The sequence below is a fragment of the Mesoplodon mirus genome, assembly GCF_964341445.2.
Source record: "Mesoplodon mirus genome assembly, chromosome: 7".
Classification (NCBI taxonomy): Eukaryota; Metazoa; Chordata; class Mammalia; order Artiodactyla; family Ziphiidae; genus Mesoplodon; species Mesoplodon mirus.
Window position 1 is genome coordinate 75,615,321 of NC_138983.1, and position 14,546 is coordinate 75,629,866.

Here is a 14,546-nt window from a genome sequence, read left to right on the forward strand (position 1 = left end):
TGTTTGCTACACTACCTCCTAATTTTGGAACTGCTAAACAGAGAGTTGGGAAGGCTTCCTAGAGTAAAAGTACTGCCTTGGCCCTGTGCAATTATACTGTTTAGGTTGCTGGACAAATCCAAGGATAAAACTGGCCTGGACCTAGTGATGGGCAATTCCAAAAGCAAGCTGAATGTGAGAAGTTCACTCAGAGAACCCTAGTGTCAAAGAGCCTCTCTACTTGGGAATGGCTCAACACTGGGAAAATAAACCCTGGTTCAGCTGTAAAGAGAGCACATCCTTGGCCTTTTTTCCCCCTTAAATCCGGAAACTGATGATCTGGTCAGCTTAGGAGAGGGAGGGAGGGAAGGAGGGAGGGAGGAAGATGAGAGAGAGAGAGAAACCTGTTAATAGCTGGTGCCAATTTAAAGAGAGAAGGAAAGGGCTTATTATATACGTATATGCTAATATGATTCTTAAAGCCAATTCTGATCAATCCTTCGGGAAAGAAAGAGATGCAGCCATCTGTTAATGTGGCTTCAGCTTCTTTGTCTTCAAATGTTACAGCTGTCACCAGACCAGCCATTCCACTTGGGGCGAGGCCAGGGGGTTAGAGCGGGAACATCTGTCCACTAAGGACCCCACTAAACAGCAACAAAATCTTGGGGCGACCCCTCTCTCTTTCCTCGAATGCTTTCGCTAGCCGGTCCTACTTCCCCACTCCTTTGGGAGTTTCCTGTTCCATTACGTAAGCAAGAGGGCGAGAGGTCCCAGCTTTCCTAATTGTGAGTGGTTTGGCTGGGTGTGTACGTGCGAGTAACTGTGTGTGTGTGGGGGGGAAGTGGAGCTCGCTACAAGGGGCTTAGAAAAACTAGTCGCCAATTTAAAATATTTTCGGAGTGTTTGAATATCTTAAGAGCTAATCCCACTCTCAAATTCAGCGAAATGAACAATACAGATAAGGAAGATGAAGAGGGTGGAAAACCCACACAGCGGAATGGAGCCGTCCATGCCGCGGGAGTGACAGGGGAGCGCTCAGAGGAAAGGCGCTCTGCAGGGAAAGTCACTCTGGCTCTTCTCTCTCGGTCCACCAGCCGGCGACGCTTCTTCTGTAAAAGCATTCCTAGAAAATAACCCTACAACCGGGAAGGGTAGCGATCGTTGAGCGCAGTTTGCAGGAGCCGGTGCCGGGAGAGGCCCCTCTCCCCCCGCGGCTGGCGCGGAATGTGGCGATCCGGCCAGGGGCGGGGGATGACTTCCGGCGGCCGGAGCTCGGCGCCGGGAGCAGCTGCTGCAGGTGGCAGGTGGGGTGGGGGCCGGCCGAGCTGACCACACACAGACGCGGCGCGGCGGCACTGCGGCCCCCGGGCAGCCGGCGCCGGGGACATGCGCTGATTCGATCCCTCCGGAGAAGGTAAGCAGCCCGGCTATTATTAGCCTCGGCCACACTGCACGGTGCTTTCTGCTTGGTTAGTAATGGGGTTTGTAATACAGAGGGAAGAAGGGGAATATCCCTGCCGCCTTCTGCAATGGGAAAAGGAGCAACAACTGAAATTGAAATGTTAATCAGCCAAGTGCTTGAGATTATTGGAGGAGCGGTGTTACTGGGCAAACAAAGAAGGCGGTCAGCCTCTGTAATCTTAAGATAATCAACCATTGCTGTGCTACACTCGCTTAGATATTGAAGAGGATTCCGAATGTAAAATAATTTGAGTTGCACTTTTACGTTGCTACCTTCAACCTTCGCTTGGTTAATTTGTGGTTTGCGAGCAGCAGGTTCTTGTCAGCAGCCTGGAGAAGTAATCGGAAATCTTCCTTCTCCTTTTGCGTTCCTCAGCCTCCTCCCTTTCCAGTTATCAGAATGGGTCTGCACATTTCAACGTCAAACATCCACTTCAATACTGAACCTTTAGAAAGAATCTCAAATTAGAGGAGAAATTTACCTCCTGGAGTTCAGCTTGGGTTGAGCAGCACTTGTCCCCACTTCTCCCTTCATTTACCATCTTCTCTTGTCAATCATTTCATTGATCCCCCCCCCCCGCCGGGGATGCTGTGCTCATTAACAAACCAGCTCTTGTCAGCTCCTGTCCACCACCTGTGTTCCGTGACTGATTTTTCAAGGACCCAGAAAGGGCATTGCCTTATACCACGTTTGAACTGTTATCTGTGTCCTTCCCCAAAATGCATGGCATGAAAAATCCTTTAAGCCCAGTACCAATATGGTTTCCGATAACTCCCTTCATTGTAGTCACTGCAGCTACCAGATGGGTTTCAAGGACAGCAGAATCTATTGGGGTGTGAGAAAGAGGGCTCTACCTACATATTTTGTGCATAAGAATAGGTGGAAGTAGAAATGCAAATGTCAGTCTATCCCGTTTTTCTTGAAGGTTTTTTAGTCCAGCTAGGTTGTGAGACAGCTAGCTGGGTAGGGTATGGGGCAAGTCCTCCTGCAAAAGCAAGCAGTGTGTTTGTCCTAGGATTCCCCCAATAACCTCAAAAGAGTTTCCAGAGAGACTTTTCCCCCAGGCAGTCAGAAAGCCAGGGGAGGTGGCCAAGGTAAACCTCAGGTTATCTGGGCATCCTCAAGTTAGTCTCCCCTTTTAGGGGTTCTGACCTAGGATTTCCCCACAAACGCTTTGCTCCTGAGCTCAAGTGCCCATTCTTGTTGCTCACCTAGGGATGTACAATTGAATGATATTCTGTGAAATGGTGAAGATTGCTATGGTGGGGATTGCAAATGTGCCACTTCACCAACAGAGAACAGTTGTAATAAGCCAGACTGTGTGGTGTCTGTGTGCCAATATTCCATTTAAAAAGAGGCTTGTTATCTTTAAATCTGAAATTAAAGAGACGGTTTGACTCAAAAGGCCATGGATTTTATTTTAACAAATTAAAATAGGAGATCAATAAAAAAGAGGGCCAGGGTTTATAGCTAGCCTTCTTACTTTTTTTTTGTTTGTTTGTTTGTTGGTTTTTTTTGCGGTATGCGGGCCTCTCCCTGTTGTGGCCTCTCCCGTTGCGGAGCACAGGCTCCGGACGCGCAGGCTCAGCGGCCATGGCTCACGGGCCCAGCCGCTCCACGGCATGTGGGATTTCCCCGGACTGGGGCACGAACCCGTGTCCCCTGCATCGGCAGACGGACTCTCAACCACTACGCCACCAGGGAAGCCCCTTACCTTCTTTTTTAAATATTGCTTTAGAACAAGATACTGGTTCTGAAGAATCATGTTACTTCTATTATATATCGTTATTGTTTTTCTGATTACAAATTCTCTATTTATAAATACACTTTGGAAAGACTTGAGTTGGTTTCTTTGTCTCTATCTTCAGTATATGAGGCAGAAGGAGTGGAGGCGGGTGGGCAAATCCCACTCCAAATGGCCCACTCAGAGAACTGTTCCCCGGACCATGCAAAGCTCTGGACCGAAATTGTTTTGGCTGGTTGTTATTATTATCTTTAAATTTGGTTTGGGTTTGAAAGATTAAATTTTCAATATTCTAAAATTTTGACTCAGGCACACCAAGTAGAAGAGAGAACAAAGAACAAGAATAGCAAAACTATTTTCCACCTTTCTTACCTAATTGTAAAATATTTAATTATATGAATAATTATTCTGAATAATAAGTGAAAACATATTAAAATAATAATTCATTTTTAAGAAAGTAGCCCAAGGTTTATGAAATACAGGTTAGTGCAATTGATCTTAAGTAGAGTAAAAATTTCTGTAATTTTAAAAGGTGTTTTTATGTTGAGTATTAGTACATGAAAATATGCTAATGATGGTTAGAAATTGAAATGTCTGTTACTTGGTTTCTGAAGAAACTGAATTCTTTGGCAAGAAATGGGTCAGGATTAGGGGACTGGAGCCGCCAAAGCCGGCATCATACCTGCCAGTGATTTTATAGGTGAGATGAATGCATTAAGTTATGGATTAGGGTTGGAGAAGCCTTCTGGGGAAGAAAGAAAACAAGATAGAAAATAGAATTTGTTATTTGAGTGCAACTAAGATAATTAAATTTAAGTTATTTCTGAGTTTGGACTTTGTTATATTTCAACAATTTCTGAGGAAAGTTTCTAAATTCAAAGCCCTAGGTAGAAATAGTTGTATGATTTCCTATCCGAAACTGATTTATGACTCTATTTCCTTTGTTAAAAACGTTTCCCAGAGAAAGGCAAAATTAATTGCCCGGTGTTAAGGAGGAGGAGTAATACCAAATAGAAGGATGTACGCTATTAGTTGCTAAATGCACTGTGGGAACTTTTTTGTAGATTTGACAAGATAGAATTGAAATCAATCTGTTGCTTTCCAATCACGTAAAAAAAAAACATTTAGTCTGGTGGGTGGTCAGTGTTATCAGTAATTTAAGACTTGAGTACCGATTTAGGATTCAAAGTTGCTTCTCCTTACAAAAGGCATTTTCTGGTGCTGCATTACTGCCATTAGCTACAATTGAAATAGACTTATCCTGAGATTTTGAAAAACAGAAAGAGAAATAGTAGGATTAATAAGGCTTTGCCTCCACTGAGAATGGGTAGAAAAAGTGCTATTTTGAAAGTTATCAATGGCCTCTTAATTGCCAGATTTCTGCGCTGTTTCAACCTGCTCTTTATGTCTTTATTTTTAAGTTCTCTTCTAAGTTCTTTTTTAAAAATTTTACTGCTTAGTGTTTTATTCACTAAAATAGCATTTTTAATTGAAGTAGAGTTGATGTGTAATATTATATAAGTTACAGGTGTAAAATATAGTGACTCACAATGTTTAAAGGTTATACTCCATTTATAGTTATTCTAAAATATTGGCTATATTTTCTGTGCTATGCAATATATCCTTATAGCTCATTTTATAATAATAGTTTGTACCTCCTAATCTCCTATCCCTGTATTGTTCTTTTTTTTAAATTAAATACTTGTGTTCAAAAGTATTGTTAATAAGTAATATATAAAGAGATATCTCTTTATCTAGTTTCTCACTAATCCCCTTAAATTACCTCATGACCAGCCTAAAACAAGTGCTGTTTATTTCTAGTTTGTGCCTCATGATATCACGACTATATGTCTTCATTTGTTCCTTTCACTCACCCTGCTACACGTTGCAACCTTGCTCACAGCATACACTGCCTCTTCCATGAACCCTTCCCCATACCCACCTTCCTTCTCATTTCAGATGTGTTTCTCCCTTGTCTAAATTCCTATGGCACTTCCTATTTTGGTCTATCCTTTAGTCTGAACATGATTTGCTGTTGTAAAATAACCCTAGAGAGCAGAGTCTTTGACTAACGACTTTTTATTACCTGCAACTCATAATACAGTGCCTAGCTATGTATATGCAAAGTAGATGTTCAGCAGTTTGATGTTAGTGAAGAAATTAGCTATTATTTTCCAGGGGTGTATATCCACCTACTCTGATATCCAAGTTAGGCTCTAAATAATGTGTGCAAGTACATTTTAGTTTAAAATCCCTATATAATAATATAGTGAAAGTACATTCAAACAGTTATATTCAACAAAAGTTATTGTGAGCTTACATGCCCTTAAGTGGATATTGGCTCATCCGTATCAAAAAGCATAGTAAGCATTACAAAAGAAAACTTCAAAGAAGACATTGTACCAGCTTTCAGTATGCTTTCATTCTACTGAAAACAAGTAAGCAGGGGAAGATGTCTTGCATAAGTAAGTACTAGTCTTAAAGCGCTCTGCTAGGTACTTTCATCTATGGTGTATAATTTCATCCTGCTACTATATGCTAATTTTACGCTGAGACTCAGAGATCTTACCTAAATGGCAGAGATTCTTTCCACATTCACATGCTGTTCTTTGAAGTGTTAACGAGTGAAGGAAAACTATAAAACATAATCAGGGTAGTTTAAAATGGTTTTGTGATCAGGCTTTCCAGTGCTTTTTAAACTTTTGGGTCTTAACATCCCCTTTAATAATTCAATAAAGGCTATGCATCCACCCCCCAAGTACATACACAACACACATACACAGAATTTTGCCTGTAATTGCAGGTGTTTGCGGACCTAATAAAGCCCTCCTTTGCAAATGCTTTAAGGACATCTACGCTGGGCTCAGTTGTTCTTTTTGCTTGTTCTATGCTTAACATTTATTTTTGTACCTATTAAAATTAAACAAATTATTATCTGTTATAGTTGAGGTATAAACCTAAGCAGCTTCGTACTTTACAACTTTTCTTTTTGCATTTTTGTATTCTGTCCTCTCTCACACAAACACACACATTTATATAAATGAGATCAAATAATACTTTTCTGTGAAGAGAATGCTTAGAATTTATTCTTAACGATTTTTCTATATATCACACGTCAGTGTTAGCTATAGTCATCATGTTGTACATTATGTCCATAGTATGTATTTATCTTACAATTGGAAGCTTGTACCTTTGACCGTCTTCCTCCAACTTCCCCTCCCCTGACCCTCTGTCTCCTGTAACCACAGGTCTGATCTCTTTTTCTATGATTGTTTTCTTTTTTTTTAGGTTCCACACATAAGTGAGATCATATAGTGTTTGCCTTTCTTTCTCTGACTTATTTAACTTAGCATAAAGCCTTCAAGGTCCATTTCTGTTGTCTCAAATGGTAGCATTTCTTTGTTTTCTTACAGATGAATAATATTTCAGTGTGTGTGTGTGTGTGTGTATACCTATAATATGTATATACCTATAAATATATAAAACAACCTCTTTACCCATTTGTCCATCAGTGGGCACTTAGATTGTTTCCATGTCTTGGCTATTATAAATAATGCTGCTATGAACATGGGGGTGCAGATATCTTTTTGAGTTAGTGTTTTCATTTTCTTTGGATATATTCCTAGAAGTGGAGTTGCTAGATATATGTAGTTCTAGTGTTAATTTTTGAGGCTCCTCCATACTGTTTTCCATACTGGCTTTACCAATCTACAGTCCCACCAACAGCACAAGGGTTCCCTTTTCTCCACATCCTCACGAGCATTTGTTATCTCTTGACATTTTTGAGGATGACTGTTCTAACAGGTGTGAAGTAATATCTCAATGTGGTTTTAATGTGCATTTCCCTAATGACTAGTGGTATTGAGCATCTTTTCATGTACCTGTTGGCTTTTCGTGTGTCTTCTTTGGAGGAATGTCTATTCGGGTCCTTTGCTCATTTTTTTAATTGGGTAATTTTTTTTTTTTTTGCTATTGATTTGTATGAATTTTTAATTTATTTTGGATATTAACCATTATCAGATATATGGTTTACAAATACGTTTTTCCCATTCTATAGGTTGTCTTTTCAATCAGTTTGTTGATTTGTTTTTGTTTTTGCTTGCTGTGCAGAAGCTTTTTAGTTTGATGTAGTTCCATTTGTTTATTTTTTATTTTGTCGTTTGTGTTTTCAGTGTCATATCCAAAAAGTCATTACCAAACCCATGTAATGAGCTTTATTCCTATGTTTTCTTCTGGCAGTTGCATAATTTCAGGTCTTACATTTGAGTCTTTAATCCAATTCAAGTTAGTTTTGTGAGTGGTATAAGATATTGGTCCAATTTCATTCTTTTACATGTGAATATCCAATTATCCCAGGGTTCCCTCGTATGTAACTTCTCTCTTTTCTCTTGCTGGTCTTAAAATTCTTTCTTTGTTTTTGACTTTTGGTGATTTAATTGCAATGTGTCTCAGAGTAGCCCTATTTGAGTTCAACCTGTTTGGGCTTGTTTGGGCTTCATGGATATGGATGTCCATTTCTCATCCTAGGTTTGGGAAGGTTTCATCCATTATTGCTTTAAATATACTTTTTTTCCCTTTCTCTCTCTCTTTTCTTTTTCTGGAATTCCCATAACATGAACATTGTTTACTTTGTTGTGTCCCATAATTTCCATAGGCTTTCTTCACTCTTTTTATTCTTTTCCTTTTTGTTCCTTTCACTGGGTAATTTCTAAAGTTCTATCCTCCAGTTTGCTGATTCTTTCTTCTGCATGGTCAAATCTACCTTTGAAACTTTTTATTGAATTCTTCAGTTCAGTTATTGTATTTTTAAAATCTAGTGCTCCTGTTTTTTTGATGTTGCTATTTCCTTGTCAAACTTCTTGTCTTGTTCATGCATTGTTTTCCTAATTTCACTTAGCTGTCTGTGCTTTCTTGTAGTTCACTAAACTTCCTTAGGAGGATTATTCTGAATTCTTTGACAGTTCATAGATACTCTTTTTTTTTTTTTTTTTTTTTTTTTTTTTTTGCGGTGTGTGGGCCTCTCACTGTTGTGGCCTCTCCCGTTGCGGAGCACAGGCTCTGGACGTGCAGGCTCAGCGGCCATGGCTCACGGGTCCAGCCCGCTCTGTGGCATGTGGGATCCTCCCGGACCAGGGCACGAACCCGCGTCCCCTGCATCGGCAAGCAGACTCTCAACCACTGCGCCACCAGGGAAGCCCAGATCTTTATTTTTTTAAGGTCAGTTATTGGAGTTTTATTGGTTTCCTTTGGTGGTGTCATATTTGCCTAATTTTTGTGATCCTTGATTCCTTACTTTGGTATCTGCATATCTGAGTAATTGGGCTCTTCCTCCAGACTTTACTGGGTATTATATTCAGTAGTAGTAGTAGATGGGGCTATGAATTAGTTTCCTGGCAGAGAATCAGAGCTTGTATAGGACCTGGCTCTGGACAGGACCCAGAGCCTGTATAGTTCATTGTTTGGGAACCCAAATCAGGCCAGAGTGTGCACTTAATTCCCTGGTCAGGTGAGGGCACTGGTTTTGCCCTGCAGATGGGGGAGGCCACAGGCTGTGCTGTCTGTTCAAGTGCCACTGTATCTAGGGCTGTTTAATGGGCTGTACAGCTTCCCATGTTCTCTGGTTAGGTTCCCCAGCTGGACATGCTGAAGGCTGTATTCAGTGATGAGTAGGGCTATGAATTAGATTTCCTGCCTGGGTGCAGCAGGAGAAGCAGCTCTAAAGCCAGTAAAGCTCTTTGTTGTCTTAACTCAAGCTGATCCATACTCCACGTTCTGTGGCTGAACAAGGCCACTGGCTTTGCTTTGCAGACTATCAGCTCTGCCTACCCTTCTCTAGGCTTGAGCACTGCTGGGCCGCACAGTTTCTAGGAGTTGTCACCAATCCTTCTAGTCAGCTGGGCCAGGAAGACACTCTCCACAGCAGATGGGATGGGGCTAGTCCCAGTTCCTTTGCCTGGGCGGGATGAGGAGGGGCCGCTCTAGGCTACTCTTAATTTCTCAAACAGGCTCCCCAGTTGGGAGGAGCTGGGAGCTCCTCTCAGCCTTGGATAAGAATTAATCTCCGTGCCTGTGCATGGTACCGGATCCCTCCACACCTGATACTGGCTCTGCTTTGTACCAGAGCCAGTGATGAGCTCTGGCTGCCTGCCTCTTGGCTGGAGCACGACTGGGCCAAATAGCTTCCAGGATTTATTGCCAGCCCTTTTGGTCAGATGGCCAGAAGACACTGTCCACAGTGGGTGGGCTGTGACTCTGCTCTTTCCCTGGCTATGGGCAAACCAGGTTCAAGGGCCAGATGCGTATCAGGTGGATCTGTAACCTGAGTTCCCTGTTTGTAGTGCCCCGCCAACCTGGCTCTGTAGATAAGCAAAGCTGCCCGTTGTGATCCCTACTTGGGCACTGCAGGTATGAATTCCATCGGTCGCAATCCACGTGCTGGCTGCTGCATGCCCCTTCCCCCTTCATCACAGCCCGACTTGTAGTGGTCAAGCCCTGCAGACTCCCCTGCAGCCCCAGTGGAGCAGGTTAGAGCAGCGGCTCCCACAAAGCAGCCCCGATGCTAGTGGTGGAGCTTGCCGTCCCCCAGTTCTCTTCTCCTACTGGAGGAACCAGAGGTTCACGGGAGGCCTCACCCATGGTGCTCCACTGGCCTGGGGGAGGGGCAGCGTGGTCAACGCGTAGCTCCTTCTCTCACCCTTCGAATGCAGTCTGTCTTGGTCTCTGTGGTGCACGGGGGTGCTGCAGCCTCACCTCCATGTTCCAGGATTCTCTCAAATAGTGTCCTGTTTCCAAATAATTGTTAGTTGTTCCTCCTGGGGGGGGGGACGCGGAGCCAGGAATGACCTTGGTGATGTCACCCCACTCTGGGCTTACCTTGACAATATGTGTGTTCTTTATAGCCCAGACATTTCTGGTACTTGAAATGAGGTTCTCCTTTTATTGTTCTCCCTGCTTTAGGACCTAAAATGGGAGCTCTTCCTTAGCACTGGCACAAAGGCTGCTGAGATGACTAGGAAGCAAGTGCCAAGGAGGATAGTGAATCAAAGAACCTTGATTCATGGAAAAGGAATCCCAGAAGGAGCTCTAAACGTTACACATTCCAAAGGATTTATTCAGGGTTTTCCAATCAAAATCATTTTTACAAAAAAGAAACAGTTCTCAGACTTCGAGTAGTATACTGCCAAGTACGTGGAAGAACATTGCCAGCAGTTGAGTGGTGTGGTCTGCTTTGAAATATATTCAGTTTTCTTAGGATGGACATATGTCTACTTCAAAGTTACTATTTCTTTCTAGTAATGCTGTCTACAGTAATATATTTGCTTTTTCCAAGTTCAGAAAACAATGACATCACTCCCAGGTTCTAAAACAATTACCAGCATAAAAATACATTAAAATTTTTCGCTGATACTTAAGGAAACCAGTACTAGCTAGCATTCCTACTGATGCTAGCATTCAAAGAGAGGCGTGACAAAACCATTAATCTGGAAGAAACCGGGTTGGAAAGATGGAGAGAAAGAACTCAAGAGGACTACTTAAGCTGTTGCTTTCTTTACATGTCCCCAAATATGATAATAACCGTATAAGCTCCTAAAATAAGTGCAATTTTATGCAAACTTCATAGTATGCCTAGTAGGAGGTAAATTTTTACTTTATTTTATAGTATATTTTTATTTTTTATTTTGGTAAAATGTCCCATAATGTAAAATTTACCATTTTAACCATTTTTAAGTGTATCATTTATTGGTATTAAGTACATTCACAATGTTGAGCAACCATGACCATTATCCATTTTAAGACCTTTCTTATTATCCCCAACAGAAACTGTACTCACTAAACAATAACCCCTTATTTCTCCCCTCCCCTTAGCCTCTGGTTAACTCTATTCTGTTTTCTGGGTTTATAATTTGCCTATTCTAACTACCTCATATAAGTGGAATCATACAATAGTTGTCCTTTTCTGTCTGGCTTCTTTCACTTAACATAGTGTTTTCAAAGTGTATCCATGTTATAGCATGTAGCAGCATTTCATTCCTTTTTAAAGCCATACAATGTATAGTGATTTTTAGTTGCAAAACACTTTTAGTACATTGTGTTTCTATTATATTAATGATATCTAGCATATATCACTACCATATTACCTTTAGTAGATGCCCAGTAATGTGTACTATGAGTGAGCCATAATTTCATTCAGTCAAAACCCATTGATAAACATTTATTAAGTTCCAAACAGTTTTATGATTTCAAGAAATGTGGTAATGGACATAGAGGTTCATGTCTTTATGTGCTGGAGCTTTTACTTGTGACGGAAGAATTCTTGGAGTGGCATGGAATGGTATTGTTAGGTCAGAGATTATGCAGAAACATTTATCATTTGAATACATACATTTACTATAAAAACCATCAACTTCTTCAACAGATAATATTCCTGTAATTTATGTAACCATTTATGACCATCTTAAAAATGAATGCAAATAATATAAGGGAATCCACTTCATGTGATTTGAGCAAGGAAACATTCTCACTTTTTTCATTTCTAGTTCATGGAAGAAAATTCCTATACACAAGTATTGAAATATTTCAAGTCTCTGGATCACACATTTCATCATTTCAAAAATATTACGGAGTACATCACGGATGTCAGTCAAGTCTTGTAACAACAGTGTAGAAAACTAGTAACATTTATAGCTAGTTTTTTTTTAAGCTTCAGCAATGGATCATTTCTATCCAGCCTAATCTGAAATTTTAATTAGATTAATTTTTAAAATAAAAAAGATTAATTTTTAATCTAAAACTATTTTTAGTTCACATTTATGTACCTGCATTATGGTAAATCTTTTATCTTGTTGTTTTTTTTTCTTAGTTTCTCTTTAGAGTATCTTTTAAAATTTATTTTTAAACAGAATAATTAAAGCCCAAAGATGAGAATGTCTCATTTAAGCTAAACTAAAGAATGTTGGAATAGCTGAAGTATGAACACAATTGGCACAACTTTTCACTACCCTCCATAGAAGAAGACTGTTTTGATTTGCATGGTCCAAGAAAGGAGAAACAGATAACTTGCTGGGGATTGCATCCTGCTTTACTTAAATTAGACATTAACAGGCTAAAAGGGCAAGGATGAAGCAACATGTTTATAACATAGTTTTGCAAAGCTACTTAAAGGTGAAGGGTTGCAAGAACACAGACAGACACACCCTCGACATTTCACAAAAATATTTTAAGGTATGCCTTTTCTTTGGTTGATAGGGATGGAGGGGCCTATTAATAAACATTTCTCCTATTTACTTTTGTCTTTATTGCTGTCTCATCAAACCCTCATTTAAAAACAGACATAAAACAAATAAGCATTCTGACTTTTGCCGAATAAGCACCAACAAGCTCACATCTTAAACAACGGACTGCAATGGCGATGAGACTGAGGATGCTTGGTCATTGCAACAGTGGCAGCAACACAACCCGCTTTGTTCCCTCTGTTGTGCGCTGCGGAGTCTGAGTATAGAGAGAAGCCAGTGATACCTTTAGGCCATTCCTTACACTCCTCTCCATGCTCTTTCACACTCAGGTTCTCTGGTCATCTCAGGGTAGTGAAACACCACCAGGATGCTAATACCCTCTATCCACTCACACAACTTAATGCTTCTGACACTTGCAGAAATAATGTCGAATCTGAATTGGTGGTACCCAATAGAGTCACTAAGAATAATCCGTCAGACTCACCAAATCCAAATTCAGATTTAAAGGCCATCAAATTTCAAAGATAACGAAGATTTTAAGATTTCAATATTTGTTATATATGGTCATATGTAAAAATTTAGAAAAGTAAAATTACATGTTTAGCTTTTTAATTATAAGCTATATTCACTGGAGAATTAATGCATTTTTAAAAGAATTCATTCTGAAAAGATTACATTAGCACTTTTTTTAAACCACTACCCTCAAAAATAAATTGTGACAAATCATTGTTCACCCAAGTTTATCTATCTGTCATCTCAAGGAAGTGAGTTGTTCTTGGGGAAATTGCTTTCATCTAATTTGTGCTTTTCTGCAGTGGATCAAGCTGAAATGAAATGGGGCTGACATTCTTAACTATTATTTCGGGCCCACATTTACCAGAATTACCTAATGATCAGTACCGAAGAGTTTTATAATAAATAAATATGTATGTACTGAGAGTCTCCACTGATAAAAGTTAGTTGAGACATGGCTGGTGATCCCATAGAAGAGATATCTAGCTTATATTTCTTACATCATCTCCATAGGAGAAAGCAATCCAGGATTGCAAAGCAAGGCATGAGACAGTAGCATTTGGTGTATTCTATAAACGTTTAGATTTCTCGGGAGCTCATTGGTATTATATATTGTGGTGAGCACTCAAATGTAAACTGTTACTTTAAAATAGTAAAATATCAAGACCGTAAAAATTCCTGCAACTTAAATGGTCAGTTTGGTATTTGGCTTTATTATAGGCATTTGCAAGATATTTATTAAACAACGAAATGAACCAATACCAGTTAATTTTGAAAACTGCCTTCCTAATACAAAAGAATTGGTATTCTACACAAGTTCCTTGTGACTATTTTTGTAGGTGTGGTGGGAATGAATTATGGATGGCACTACCCTTTCTCCTGTTTCTTGTCTGAGGTTTTGGTAAGGTGCAAATTAGAGGTGATGGACCTTAAAGTTTGAGCAGTTCAAGACACTCAACCAGTAAGTCAGAAAGAGAAAGACAAATACCATATGCTAACACATATATATGGAATCTGAGAAAAAAAAAATGTCATGAAGAACTTAGGGGTAAGACGGGAATAAAGACACAGACCTACTAGAGAATGGCCTTGAGGATATGGAGAGGGAGAAGGGTAAGCTGTGACAAAGTGAGAGAGTGGCATGGACATATATACCAAACGTAAAATAGAAGCTAGTGGGAAGCAGCCGCATAGCACAGGGAGATCAGCTCAGTGCTTTGTGACCACCTAGAGGCATCGGAAAAGGAGGGTGGCAGGGAGGGAGATGCAAGAGGGAAGAGATATGGGAACATATGTATAACTGATTCATTTTGTTATAAACCAGAAACTAACACACCATTGTAAAGCAATTGTATTCCAACAAAGATGAAAAAAAAAAAAAAACAGTGAGTAGAATTCAAATAAGTACTAGTAGATATAAAAATAATAAAAAATAAATTTTGGCAATAAGATAAATAAATAAATAAACACACTCAACCAAGCACAGTCCATTTTCCCAGGACAAGAAAACATATGACATTACTCTTCTTTTTTCAACCACAATGGATTTGAACTTTTAGAAAATTGAAAACGCAAGATACAGATTTTATTGTTTTTAAGTAATTTATTTATTTAT

The 14,546-nt window shown here is 39.9% G+C and overlaps 1 long non-coding RNA gene across 3 annotated transcripts in view; it reads left to right on the plus strand.

Moving 5' to 3' along the window:
* The first annotated feature begins 1,253 nt into the window (after positions 1 to 1,253).
* LOC309808568 overlaps positions 1,254 to 14,546 on the plus strand; it is a 96,087-nt gene continuing 82,794 nt past the window's right edge. For all 3 annotated transcript variants that reach the window (XR_014294760.1, XR_014294761.1, XR_014294762.1), the window contains exon 1: positions 1,254 to 1,393. This is a non-coding gene — a long non-coding RNA (uncharacterized lncRNA). The remainder of the gene's footprint in view (positions 1,394 to 14,546) is intronic.